The following is a 14,180-nucleotide window of genomic DNA, read 5'->3' on the forward strand; positions in this document are numbered from 1 at the left end:
GTTTGGTTCTGCAACTACTACTGCTAAGAACAATAACTATCATTTATTGAGTGCTCACTAAGTTCCAGGCACTGTGCTAAGTGCCACATACGATTAGTACTTCAAGGCCTCGCAACACTTCCATGAGATAGGAACTGTTATTACCCCACTTTATAGAGAGGGGAGCTAAGGTTTAAAGAAGTTAAGCAACTGGTCCCAGGTTAGACAGCAGCGAGGTTCTGAGACAGTGACTTAAACCAAGGCAGTCTGACACAAGAGCCAGCCCTTCACCCATCCTAGGTGGGGGGAGTCACATGACCCCGGGGTCACAGGAGGCTGGGGCTACTCCTTCTCTAACAATTCAGGACGCTCTCCAGATGAAGAATGTAAAACAGAAAGGTGAAGGGCCGCCCGTATACATATCGAGCTACTCTTCAAACAGAGTTGTACGCTCCTTCTAGGGGAGAGATAAACAAAGGGAACCAGTTGGTAGGGGGGACAGTAACATGCATTTTTACTACTATCAGTTCATTCTGATGCATGCAAAAGTTGGGGAACCACCCGTTAATAGATGCTAAATGGCCTTGGCACATGATCTGACAAAGAGCAGCCACATGTAGCTTGAAGGAGTAATATCTTCCAGGATTCAGGGAAGGGGCTCAGCCCCCCTGGTTAGTGAGCTAGAGTTAAGTGAGGCCCATACTTTTCCCTCTATCTCGTGCAAATTTTCTACCCTGTTCTAATTTTCCATCCCAATAACAACCAAGCACTTGGCCTCCCAGATGCTTATGTGTGCTCTTGCCTCATCTACCGGCCTGATCTTCTGCTGGGACATAGGTGTGTTTCTCTCACCCTCGGCAGGTGTCCTTTTCTTAATGTTGTTTGGACTAACATAAGGATCGCAAATTTAGATTTGGGGAAGAACTCCAAAGCCTGTGTAATGCCTCTGGTTAGGGTTAGGGTCAGAGTCAAGAGAGAACCTAAGTGACAAATTGAGATGAAAAGCTGGCCTGTGGAGAGGGAGTAGATTTGTTTTGTGTTGTTCAGGGGCATAAAACAGATGAGTCAAAGCCATGGTGGGTAAATTCTAGAAAGAACTAAAGCCATGCGCGTTGGAACAGCATGCCTCCTGACATGTTTCATTGGAGACTAGGTGACCCGTCAGAGGTGTTGGAAATGGATCCCTGCCTACTCTAGGTGATTGGATATTAGCTTAAAATTCCTTCCAACTGTAATGTATCTCTAATTGGGGTTGATTTGTTACAAATGGCCTGGGCAGAAGAGCTGCTACCAAGAACAGAATGGAGAAGAAATGCTGAGTTAGGCTGGACAGAATAGTGCAAAGTAATGACCCTCAGCCCTTTGATGAGAATGAGAGGTAACAGGACAGAATGTGCGTCCCAGGAGTTGTTGACATTCTCCCCAAACTCTCCTCAAACTCCAAGACTATCCTTTTCAAAACAAAATCACTCACTATTTCCTAAAAGTAGAAGAAGGTGAAACAACATCCAGCAAGCAAGGGAAATGTTTTTCTGTTCCTCTTGAGAAAATCTGCCTGTGAAGCCTGGAAGGAAGAGTTCATGAATCCCAGATGTGTTTAAGGCCTAGAAGGGAAAGGAAAAAAAAAAAAAACTTGAGGGTCTTGAGAGAGAAGAGTCTCAAGGCGGAGATCTGAAACTGGAGTGCTGGGCGTTTGGGTCTAGTAACTTCTTCTTAGTCACACAACATCTTCAGGAGACAAGAAAGAAGGCAGGAAGACTCTTCTCAAAGACAAAATCAAGCACTAGAATGACCTGGGTGGAAGGAGGATGGGAAAGCAACTACCTTGAATGCAGTCACTGTGCCATCCCCACTCCCATCAAAGGCCAGCCATCTCCTTGATTCTGAGGTATAGCGAGAACCAGGGGAATACATTTACTTTAGATCATTTCTAAGCCAAATGAGTCTGTGGGTCTCTTCCAAAACCCCACTCTGCTTGAGCTGTAACTTTGCTGGTCAGATACTGAGAGGCTTTACTTGGTTCTGTCCTTGACCTAGGCTATGACCTATAGCCTTTCCCTGGGAACTTTTTGTCCCACATCTTGACTCACTCCCCTATCATGGCTCTTTGTCTTCTCTGCTGTGACCTTCTCATCCCCCAAGGTTTCCTCCCTTAGAATGTCTCCTGTTTTCCAGTGGCTATGGCCATGACCTCTTCAATGACCTCCTCTAAGGCCTATCTTGTGTTGTCACTGGTGTGGCCCATTCAGTGGTTTCTTTTGTGGCCCCATGTCTGTGGCTTCCACCATGTCCTCCTTGGTAGACACCTCGATGACTCACTCCCACAATCACCTTCATGACTGTGGCTCAGTTCATGGCCCACATTGAAGCTCCCTTCATGGCCAAGGCCAAGGGCCCCTTCATGGTTCAGTTCATTGTCAAGGCTGCAGGACAATGGGCCCACACCTAGGTCATGGTTGTAATAAGTGTTAATGTCTCTCAGAGGCAGAAGAGTATCCCTCTAAAAGAGAAATGTGCAGATATTTTCAGAACCTACCTGGTTGACTAAAATCACAGACTTACACTTTTTAGGAGTACCCATTTAAAAGAAACTCTTCTTAACCTCTGTATCTCTTCATATCCTTGTGTTATTCTGTATTTCTCTCTCTGAGGAAACAGCAAAACAAGCAAAAATCCAATAAAATAATGACCTTACTGTGCCTATGTATTCTCATTTAGTATGTTGTATCAATATAAGACAGCAGAATTTGCAAAGCAAAAAGTAAATTGACATCCCAGTGTTCAGAAGATGGACTCCCACCAAAGGACAGGAATCAGCCACTGCATTAATGAAGGAAACGAGTGTGAGGCCGGGAATAAGCCATACTTTTGAAACACATCGGTTAAGAGCTTTGCAGTTAAGAGCTTGAATTCCTGAATTTAAAAGATCCTGGGTTGAGTTCTAACTGCTGTGTACCCTTAAGTAAGTTACTCAACTCCTCTATGCCTTCTTGTATATGAAATGTGATTGGTGTCTTTGTATATTAAATGAGGATAATAAGACCACTTTTCCTATAGGGCTGTTGGGGGATAAAATGAAAGTACATGTAAAATGCTCACATGGTGCCCCGCATAAAATAAATGCTTGATAAATATTAACTACCATTATTATCATTATTATCTCTTGGTCTTGAATCAGAGAGAGCCAGCACGTTGAGGAGAAAACTAGTAGATGTGAGCCTGTATGCGGTGCCTCCAAATGGAGGACACTTTAGATTTTAAAAGTAACTATTTATGGTTGGAGTAGCCTCTATCATTTCTACCCTGCCATCTTCCACACGTTGTTTATACCAAAAAGTTTATAACAAAAAGTATAAAATGATGTCCCATCCAGTGCAACGTGGGAACGAGAAGGGGCGGTGAAGGGTTAAGAAAGAAACAGAAATCAAGAAAGTTTTTTGTTTTTGTTTTGTTTTGGTGGGGATGAGGAACAGGACTTTATTGGGGAACAGTGTGTACTTCCAGGCCTTTTTTCCAAGTCAAGTTGTTGTCCTTTCAGTCTTAGTTGTGGAGGGCGCCGTTCAGCTCCAGGTCCAGTTGCCTGTTGTTAGTTGCAGGGGGCGCAGCTCACCATCCCTTGTGGGACTCGAGGAATTCAACCAGCAACCTTGTGGTTGAGAGCCCACTGGCCCATGTGGGAATCGAACCGGCAGCCTTCGGAGTTAGGAGCACAGAGCTCCAACCGCCTGAGCCACTGGGCCGGCCCAAGAAAGTTTTGAAACAGGAGGCAAGGGTCTCACAGCCTCAAAGGTCTGAGAGCCCCGAATTGGGCCACCTGGTGGCTTTTATTGACACACATACAAGGAAGTAGCATTGTATTTTCTACGGTCTGTGAGTCTCATACATCATACCAGAAAACTGGTGCAAACCAATCACCCTTACCTGCCGGAAGTCCCATGATGTATTAGTAATTGTTGTTTGTACCTCCCCAGGGGACAAAACCTTTACGTTGAAAACTTACTGAGATGGAGAACTGATGTTATCACATCAAGCATCACTTCCCGAGCAGGTTGTGGGAAGGAATACAGCCACAGAGGCAGAAGCTCTCCTTAGACAGGGCACGGTGGGGGCTGTGCCCACCTCTATTGACCCTGTGAGTTCTCCTGGTGGTCCCCACAGGACTGTGCCTGTCTTAGGTCATTTCTTTCTTGAGGAATCTTACCTATCATTGGCTAGCCAGCCATCCTTTGGGGCCAAACAAGAGACATGAGGTTTAAGCACAAAGGTGAAGCAAACTTCCTGAAAGGAATAGTCTCACAGACTCTTCTTTCTTTTTAAGGGTAGGCCTGAGGTGACAGATAGGCAGGCAGCTGCATGACAACAAAATGAGAACTTCAGAACAAGAGGAAAATACCTTGGAACAGGAGGGGAAGTCCGGGTGAAAATCTGAGAGGGGCACGCAGTGGGGCTGGGCAGCACCTGAGCGGGGCTGTGAGCCAAGCGCTGGAGGAGCCTGACCTCCTCCTCTGCCCTCCCTCAGGCCGTTCTGTCTCCATCCTCCTGATTTCCACCCGTGGAAACTGCCACGGGCGATTGTGTGCTGACCTAGTTTGGCTCAGCTGAGAAGCTACAAGAGTTTTCACCCTCAGAGCAAGAGAAACATTTAAGGGAAAGGACTGTGCTCCTCAGAGCCAACCTGGTGAGTTCAACAGGATCAAAGGGTAAAACTCAAAAGGAAGCCAGTGTACAATACTTGGCCCCTCGCCTTTGCATCTAAAAAGGTCGCTTGGGGGACTTTGAGCTTTATTTTCCTTATTCCCTTATCTGTCTGTTCTCCCAGACTCCAACCCTCCTTCTCTCTATTTTTATCTCCTTTCTGTATCTCTTTTGTTTTCTGTGGCACTCGTCCCTCCTTGTCACTATAATATGCTATGTTTTGTCTCTGGGTGTCTTTTTTTTTTGGTTATGACAATGTCTACCTTTCATTGTTTCTAATTATGACAACCTTAAATAATACTTGTTCCATACATTCTACACACACCCTAACCTGTGACCTATCATTACCAACAGACTCCTCATTAACGAGCCACAAATACAAAGCAGGCAAAATCAAGTTCTACTAACAGAAGGGCAGCCCCCGCAGCTGAAGCGGGAGAAACAAGGGTGGTCCTCCAGGCTGCAAATATCTTAGTTCCTGAGTGGTAAGCATACCGTGTGCGCCATGAAAAGGATCATGTCTGCTTTGCGGCTTCTTTCAATGGGTCGAATGGTGGTGATTTTTCAGGGTATCCTGTTCCACGACTTGGCGTGACTGAGGCAGACGTGAGAGTACTTGTCTCTGGTGTATTTGTACTTCAGGCTGGCGGTGCCTGAAGCAGGAATGGCCCTTCCTTTCTCAGTGGGGGGTCCTGCCCAGGACTGAGTGTGTTATTCCAGCCCCATGACTAGAGCTGGTTTAGGACAAGAGTGGCAGTTCTTGTTTTAGTGCAGGCTGTGCCTTGAGAAGCAGTGCTCACACATATTCCCGTGGGACCAGAGCAGGTTTTCACTTTCCAGGGCTGCTATTACCTGAAACAAGGAGAGTGGTCCCAGAGCTGGTGCTGACGGAGATTCAGGGGGCTGTCTTTTCTTATGGTTGGACCTTGGCTTAGGGATATGTTTGCTCCAATGGTCGTTCTGCTCAGTCAGAGGTTGATGTTCCTTCTTTGGTTCCGGATGGACCTTGGGCAGAAGTTGCGGTTCCTGTTCTGATGATAGGATGTCTAGGGTAGGGTAGCTGTGCCCAATCCAGGGTGGTTGTGTCCTGGACAAAAGTGGCCGTGCTTGTTCCTGCAATGATTATGTCTAGGACTAGGGTGGTTGTGCCTATTTTGATAATGGTTAAACTTTGAATGGAAGAGGTTGATCCTATTCCATTATTGGCCGATTTGTGGGACAAACTGATGGCACTTCTTTTGAAAATGGTGGTCTGGGATGAGAATGACTTGTCTGACCCATTGATGGATATGCTTTGGGTGAAAATCGTTGTGCCCATTCCCATGGTGGTTGTGCTCAGGGCGAAGTGTTAAGATATGGTTGTGCCTGGGTCCACACGGTGGCTCAGGTGGTTGGAGCGCGGTGCTCCTAACATCGAGGTTTTAGGTCTGATTCCCACGTGGGCCAGTGAGCTGCGCCCTGTACAGCTAAGATTGTGAACAACGGCTCTCCCTGGAGCTGGGCTGCCAAAAGCTGCCAAGGGCTGCTGAGTGCTGCCACCAGCTCCCGTGAGCGGCTGGAGAGAGCTGCCATGAGCCACTGTGAGCAGTTGACTGGGGACCAACTGCCTCAGCGGGGGGAAGCACAAGGCTCATAATACCAGCATGGGCCTGGGAGCTGTGTCCTACACAACTAGACTGAGAAACAACGGCTTGAACCGGAGTGGGGGGAGGAGGCGGAAGAAGGGGGAAAAACCCCAAGATGGTTGTGCCTATTCCAGGGATGATGATGCCTGGAATAGTTGTTATGCCTCTCTTGGTTGTTGCTGGTCCTTGGACAGAGGTGGTTGTTCCTCTTCCAGTCATGATGGTGCCTGGGATGAGGGTGGATGTGTGTGACTCTTCTACCTTGAGCAAAAGGTGTGCCTGTTCTTATAGTGGTTGTGTCTTGATCAAAGGTGGTCACTTTCGTCCTGGTGCTGGCCTTATCTGAAACCGGAGTAGCTGATTCTGTTCTGGGGCTGGTGGTGACTGAGATGGAGGTGACTGTGGGTATTCCAGTGGGGCTGAATCTGAGCAGTAGTGGTTGTGCCTGTTTTCTTAGTGGATGATGCTTGGATGGTGATGCGTGCCTATTCCAGTGATAGCAGTCTCTGAGACAAAGGTGGATATGTCTGTTCCAGAAGTGCTTGTGCCCGCTCCAGTGGCCGTGGTGTCTAGGTCAGACAGGGTTGTTTCTATCCCAGTGCTAGTCTTCTCTGACATAGGAGTGCTGAGTTTTGTTCCAGGGTTCGTGGTGACCAAGATCAAAGTGGTTGTGTGTGTCCCGGTGGTCACTGTGCTTTGGGCAGAGGTGGTGTTTCCATCTCAATGGTAGCTCCTGCTCTGTGAGGGGGCAGAAAATGCCAGCCACGGAGGCAGACAGTATGGGACCAGTCTCAGTTCTGGTGTGGAAGGAGGAGGAGACTCCATTTAAGGAGACCAGGAGCAGTGCAAGATTGTGGGGAGATAAAAACACCTAAAATTCTCTTCCTCATTCAACCTTAGCCTTTTCTTTAAATTTTCCCTCATTAAAAAAAAAAAAATCATTTGACAATGGAGCTGAAGAGGCTATATGTGAGCTAACGTACTCTATCATGACTGAGACTTGAAAATCATTGAATTCCAGGAGTGATCAGAGCCAACTAAACCTGCAGGTCTATCAGCTCGGCTCACGCCGGAGGCCTCATTTGTTTCTCCCTCAGGTTAATTGTACCCACAGCCACCCCGGATCCAGGCGGGCACCCTCATGGAATGTTAGGGTCAATGATTTGAAATTGTACAGTATTTGAGGAGTAAAGATGATTACTTTCATTGCCTCTATATGCGGGGCTTGGTACTGATTTGGAATTGAGGATGAATTAAAACTAGGATTTTCTAGGTCAGTGTAAAACATGCATCAGTACACGCCCAGCGCAGCCATGGCTCATGGTCCCAAGAGCGCGTAGAGGCTCCAAAGCCCTGGATGCGGATAAACTGACCGGTGTGTGTGCTCCTCGTCCATCCACCGGACCTCATGAGCTGAGGGAATGTCTCCCTCTCACCGTCTTCCTAAGGAACAGACTGAATGTGCCCTAACAGGAGATGAAGTACAGAAGGTCTGCAAGCAGCGGTTCATTGAGATTGATGGCAACGTCCGAACAGACGTAACCTCCCCGCTGGTTTGATGGATGTCATCAGCATCCACAAGACTGGAGAGAACTTCCATCCGACCTGCAACACTAAGGGTCTCTTTGCGTATTATACACCCAAGGAGTCCGAGTTCAATTGGTGCAAAGTGAGAAAGATCTTTGTGGGCACAAAAGGAATCCCGCTTCTTGTGACCCATCCTTCCTTACCCTGGTCCCCTCATCAATGTGAACGACATTCATATCGATTTGGGGACCGGCAAAATCACTGGTTTCATCAAGTGTGACACTGGTAACCTGTGCATGGTGACCGGAGGTGCCAACCTGGGAAGAATTGGTGTGATCACCAACAGAGAGAGACACCCTGGTTCTTTTGATGTGGTTCATGTGAAGAGGCCAATGGCCACAACTTTGCCACCCGGCTCTCTAACATTTTGGTTATTGGCAAACACAACAAGCCATGGATTTCTCTTCCCTGTGGAAAGGATGTCTGCCTCACCATTGCAAAAGAGAGAGACGAGACTGGCGGCCAAACAGAGCAGTGGGTGAAATGATCTCTAGGTGACATGATTAGCAGAGTCTTTGTACTTAATTGAAATTAAAAAAAATTTCAGGTCCCACAAGACACTAGCAAACAAAGAAGCAGTTGTTAAAGGGTGTAAGCACTTCTCAGCAGCTCGGTGTAGAGAATAGGCAACCCCAGGCTTGGTGTAGAGAGAATAGGCAAAAGTGCCCATCTCCCAGTTTTTGCCTAGCAGGGATTGACTGCTTATTTTACCAGCTGCTGCTTGGGAGTCTGGCTTCTAATTAGCCCCTGTCTTGGTGCTGACTGAGATCCTTCTCAGGGGCACCTCCCCTACCTTCTCCTTCCAGCTTGTTCTAATAATAAAACCAAGTCACAGCTTCTCCCGTGAAGGAGCTTGTCCATAAATCTAGAGCCCCAATTTTTGTGGCTGCCACACAATGGACTGGATCTCAAATCAACTAGCTCTGATAGCCAATGGGGCTCTGAATTCATGAGTCCTATAGGAAAATAGTAAACAAAAAAAGTAGTTTTTAATGGGTGCATAAGCACTGCCTACAGCTTTCCCTCCTGGGCTCAGCACAGAGGGCGCAGGCAAAAATCCCATGTCCACTTTTTTCTGTAAGGGGCTTGACTGCATGCTCTCCTAACTGCTGCCTGAGTGTCCAGCTTTAATCAGCCTGCATGTGGGATCTGACTAGCATCCTCCTGGCAGCCTGAAAGAGCTGGTGGGCACATTCTCTGCCATCTCCCGCTATGTACTTTATTGCAAGCCGGCAGGCAAGGACATATGAGTATGAGGAGGCAGAGACCACCTCCCAAAGCAGCGTGTCACTGAACAAAGGATCGAATTTGCTTTATTCAGGGAGGTCATGCATAAGCCTCAAGGCGAGCTTCCCCATCACCTGTTCAGGTAGGTGCATTCCTGCACGTGGGCAGTTAGAAACATTCCTGGACCTATACATCGCAGTTTCAAAAATGGTGGAAAATCTCCGCCCCTGGGAGGAGATTTTAGTATTATAAGAAGAATAGTTCATGAAGAGGTCTGGCAAATTAGGCCAATAGAGTCCTCCAGGCCAATTCAGCCAGCCTCAGGCAGTTTGAGCACTTAGCCCTTGGTTCTGCAAATCGTCTTGAGCTTATCCCTGAAAAGAGTTCTGGCATTCATCAATGTCACAGATAACATAGGTATAGAAGAAAGTTTAAGTAAGTCTCCGCTCTTCTGTTAAACTCTTACCTGATTATCTGTCGTATGTATGGTTACTAAACCTCATAACATCCAAGGTGAGCCAAGTGAGTTTACAGGTTAATCTAAGCAAAGTTAGGAATTTTAAATAAAAGTTAGTCTCTGCTAGGCTACCTGCATTTTTGAGCTCTCTATTTTGTTCCATTGGTCTGCAAGAATATATATTTATTAGGTTATACTATCTCTTATTGTTTTTATAATGGCCATCCTAACAGGTGTGAGATGACCTTTCATTGTGGTTTTGATTTGCATTTCTCTGATGATTAGTGATGCTGAGCATCTTTTCATGTAATGAGGACAATTTGTATGCCTCCTATGGAAAAGTGTCTATTCAACGGCTTTGCCATGTCTAAATTTGGTTATTTGTTTTTATTTTTGTTGTTTGATTTTTGCCATTGAGTTGTGTAAGTCCCTGATATATTTTCGGCATGAACCCCTTATATATGGTGTGCATATATTTTCTCCTATTTTGTCAGTTGTCTCTTCATTCTGTTTATAATTTCTTTTGTTGTACAGAAACTGTTAAGGTTAATGTAGATCCACTTGTTTATTTTTGCTTCTGTTGTCTATACTTTTGGTGTCAAATCCAAAAAATCATTACCAACACCAATTTTCAGGAACTTACCTCTATGTTTTCTACTAGAAGTTTTACGGTTTCAGGTTTAAGTCCTTAATTCATTTCAAGTTAACTTTTGTGTATGGTGTAAGATAAGGGTCCAATTTTATTCTTTTACATGTGGATATCCAGTTTTCTCAATACCATTTATTGAAGAGACTATCCTTTCCTTATTGTATATTTTTGGTGCCTTTGTCAAAGATTAGTTTACCATATATGGGTGGGCTTATTTCTGAGCTCTCTGTTCTGTTCTATTGGTCTATGTGTCTGTTTTGATGCTATAGTTTTGTTAGCAAAAATGTTAGTGGCCATGACACAACGTCTTTGGAAAGGAGCAACAGCAAGAGGGAAGGCTGAGGAGGCCTTTGTCCCACCGACTCCAGTCTCCATGTGTTCCCTTCAATGCACCCTGAATAAATACAAACTCTAATTAAAAACAATGTGGTTGCTACACAAAGGAAGTTTCTGTGAAAGCCCACCAAAAAGTATTTCCTCCTCTCCTCCATAAGCTAGCCACAAATAATCTAATAATAGCTAATGATAGCGTTTATTGACTATTCCATGTGCCAGACATTATTCAAAGTGCTTTGCAGATATTAAGTCATTTAGTTTTCACAACTAATCTGGGTTTTAGGTGCCACAATTATACCGCACTTTATAAATGGGAAACTGAGGCACAGAGAAGCCTCAGTTTATCTTGCCCAGGCTCACAAAACTAGCAAATGGTAGAGTCAGGATTCAAACCCAAGTAGTCTGGCTCCTGTGCCATATTCTTAATCACTATAAAGAGGGCATCAGTTGTAAACATTGCTTCCAGAATGGTCCCAGCTGTCCACTTTGAACCAAATTGCATGTACCTAACTCCTTCCCTACAGAAATTCTGGAGCTTGCACAAAAGCTGCAACGGTTTAGCAAAGTTAAGTTTGAAACAAAAAACACATGCAATATCTATTAGAAGGGACATGCTATTAAGTGAATGAGTTAGAAGCAGATTGTCCAAGCGCAGTCGGCTGGGAAAAGGTTATGTTTGGATGCCTGTTTGGAGAGTTAGTTCTGATGACCATGCTTAGGGACAGATGTCTTAGAACTTTTGTCTTCTTTACAGAATGAGAGATAAATTTACTCCCATATTAGAAATGTTGTGGGTCCAAATACTTGTATACCAACAGAAAAATACAGAGACACAGCATAATTTTGGTATTTTTCTTTGTACAATTTAGGCACACACATAGACACAAAATGTCTATTTAAGAATTGCCTGAACAGTGTGGAGGTTTCTCAAGAAATTACGAATAGAATTACCATATGACCCAGCAATCGCTCTCCTGGGTATCTACCCAAAAAATCTGAAAGCATTCCTCTATAGAGACACGTGTACTCCAATGTTCATTGCAGCTTTGTTTACGGTGGCCAAGACATGGAAACAACCAAAATGTCCTTCAGTAGATGAATGGATAAAGAAGTTGTGGTATATATACACAATGGAATACTATTCCGCATTAAGGAAAGATGATATAGGAGCATTTGTGACAACATGGATGGATCTTGAGAATATAATGCTAAGTGAAATAAGTCAGACAGACAAAGCAGAGAACCCTACGATTTCACTGATATGTGGTATATAAACCAAAAAGAACAAGACAAACAAATGAGAAAGAAAAACTCATAGACACAGACAATAATTTAGTAGTTACCAGAGGGTAAGGGGGTGGGGGGTGGGTGATGAGGGTAAAGGGGATCAAATATATGGTGATGGAAGGAGAACTGACTCTGGGTGGTGAACACACAATGGGATTTATAGACGATGTAATACAGAATTGTACACCTGAAATCTATGTAAATTTACTAACAATTGTCACCCCAATAAATTTAATTAAAAAAAAAAAGAATTGCCTGAATTTCAGATTCTTCCTACTATATCTTTTATTCTTAGCATTTAGACCTTCTTAGAGGTGATTAGAGAAAAAGTGTGCTTTCTCTTTCTAGAGTTAATCTGCTATCTCCTGTCCCACGGCAGCTCTCTCCACATCTGTTTATTGGCACTTGGCACCTTTTGACATCCTTCCATGCTCTCCCCTGTATGGCAGGGAGCTTGAGCCTGGGAACTACATTTCCCAGGCTTCCTTGCCAGCAGGTTCCAGACATATTGTTATTATGTTCCTCCAATAAGACAAACTCGCGTGAGACTTAGATTTCCTTTGGCTGGATTTTGTGGTAGATGTAAGGATTCTGCATTTCCCTGTTGCTACAGGGCTGTGAGCCTGCATGTCGCTGCCTCTGGATGAGAGCTGCTCTCTGCTCTCTACAGCAGTGAACCTGAAAGCGACCAGATGTCAATCTGTCACTCCTCCACCTTTTCAAGTCATTTTATAAGCACCTATTTTTTGTGCTAACTCCCTTTAATGCTTGAAATATTCAGAATGAATTGTTTCATTACTGAACCCTGACTGTTACAGTATTAGGTATAAGAAAAAATTTCAGAAAATTGATATTTAAAACTGGAAATCTTTTGTTGGTTATCTGACCAATTTAGGCTTAAGGGCAGGGATGATTTCACACTAGTCTAAAATGGGGTTGTTTGTATTCCACAGCCAAAGATAATCAGTTACTTAAGTTATCACCTGTGATTTTTGCCTGGAATAAAGTAATTACTGAAGGGAGGGGTTGCGGAGTGCGGGGTGTTGACAGTGGGAGTGTGGTGATTGCACCGGAAAGGTCACAGACCGGAAATCCCATCTGTGTGTCACATCCCTGGCGGAGGCAACATTGGGAACAGCAGAGCTTTCTCTGACTGCTCTGAAAGAAAGTCTGGATGCCACAAGGACCGTGTACGATAAAACCAGACTCAAAGTTTGATTCTGCAGATTGAAGAATTATATTCAACTGGCATTTATTTATATTCTTGCCAGTCTCTAATGTGACATGTAGGTTATTTGTTAAATAGCAGCCTAGACATGGGGGTGGAGATGCTTAGGTAGGTTTAGATGAATCTAAGAAACTTGAACCTCCAAATCCCACTGAGCAATCCAGGCCAGCAGGAGCCCCCTCCCCCACCTGAGGAAGTGCTCTTCCTCTGGCCCCTCTGGAAGCACTTCCTTGGTCCGGGGATGCACATTCTCCTAAGGCCCTTTGTTAGTTTCCTACTGCTGCTGTAACAAATCACCACAAGCCCAGTGCACTGAAACAACACAATTTATTTTCTTATGGTTCTGGAGGTCAGAAGTCTGAAATTGCTTTTACTCGGCTACAGTTGAGGTGTCAGCAGGACTGGGTGCCTTCTGGAAGCTCTAGTGGAGAATCCATTTCCTTGTGTTTTCCAGCTTCTAGAGGCTTCCTGCACTCCTTGGCTCATGGCCCCTTCCTCCACCTTCAAAGCAGCATTGTAGTATCTTCAAATCTCTCTCTGATTCTGACCGTCCTGTCACCCTTTCATAGGGACCTTTGTGATTACATCGGGCCCACCCGGATAACTCAGAGTAACCTTCCCATCTCAAGATCCATAATGTAATCATGTGAGCTTATCTCCTCTTTTTAATAACTAGCATCTGACTTGATATTGAGTCCTCAGTGACAGTTCATAAAATACGTGTTGTTCTTTATGAACTGGGTATTGTCTGCACCTCCAAACTATAAGATTGGGCATACTTAGTATCACTTTGCTCACCAAGGGGAAGTGCGTATATGAATTTGGGCTCGCTTAGGTCTTTAAGACATAAGTAAGAGGCATGGATAGGCAGTTCAAATTCCAATGGCATCTACTTCAGATACACCTCCAACCTCTCCCTCCACACCACAGTCACAGGAGAGTTTCCTAGGTCCAGTTGACTGAGAAACAAAAGATTGGGTTTCATCTGGTCTGCAGGTTGTTCTGCTTGACATACTAGCACCATCAGAAAGTGGACTGCTGCCGCATCTCAGCTCCACTCAGGATAGCCCTGAAAGACAGTGGAGCAGAACCTTGAACAATGCATCTGCT

At 45.0% G+C, this 14,180-nt stretch overlaps 1 pseudogene across 1 annotated transcript; it reads left to right on the forward strand.

Moving 5' to 3' along the window:
• The first annotated feature begins 5,179 nt into the window (after positions 1-5,179).
• Positions 5,180-8,368, forward strand: LOC308494807 (small ribosomal subunit protein eS4-like; annotated as a pseudogene). The gene is made up of 2 exons: positions 5,180-5,243; positions 7,631-8,368. The product of its transcript is annotated as a small ribosomal subunit protein eS4-like (transcript).
• Positions 8,369-14,180: the final 5,812 nt, after the last annotated feature.

The sequence above is a fragment of the Rhinolophus hipposideros genome (assembly GCF_964194185.1).
Source record: "Rhinolophus hipposideros genome assembly, chromosome: 3".
Lineage (NCBI taxonomy): Eukaryota > Metazoa > Chordata > Mammalia > Chiroptera > Rhinolophidae > Rhinolophus > Rhinolophus hipposideros.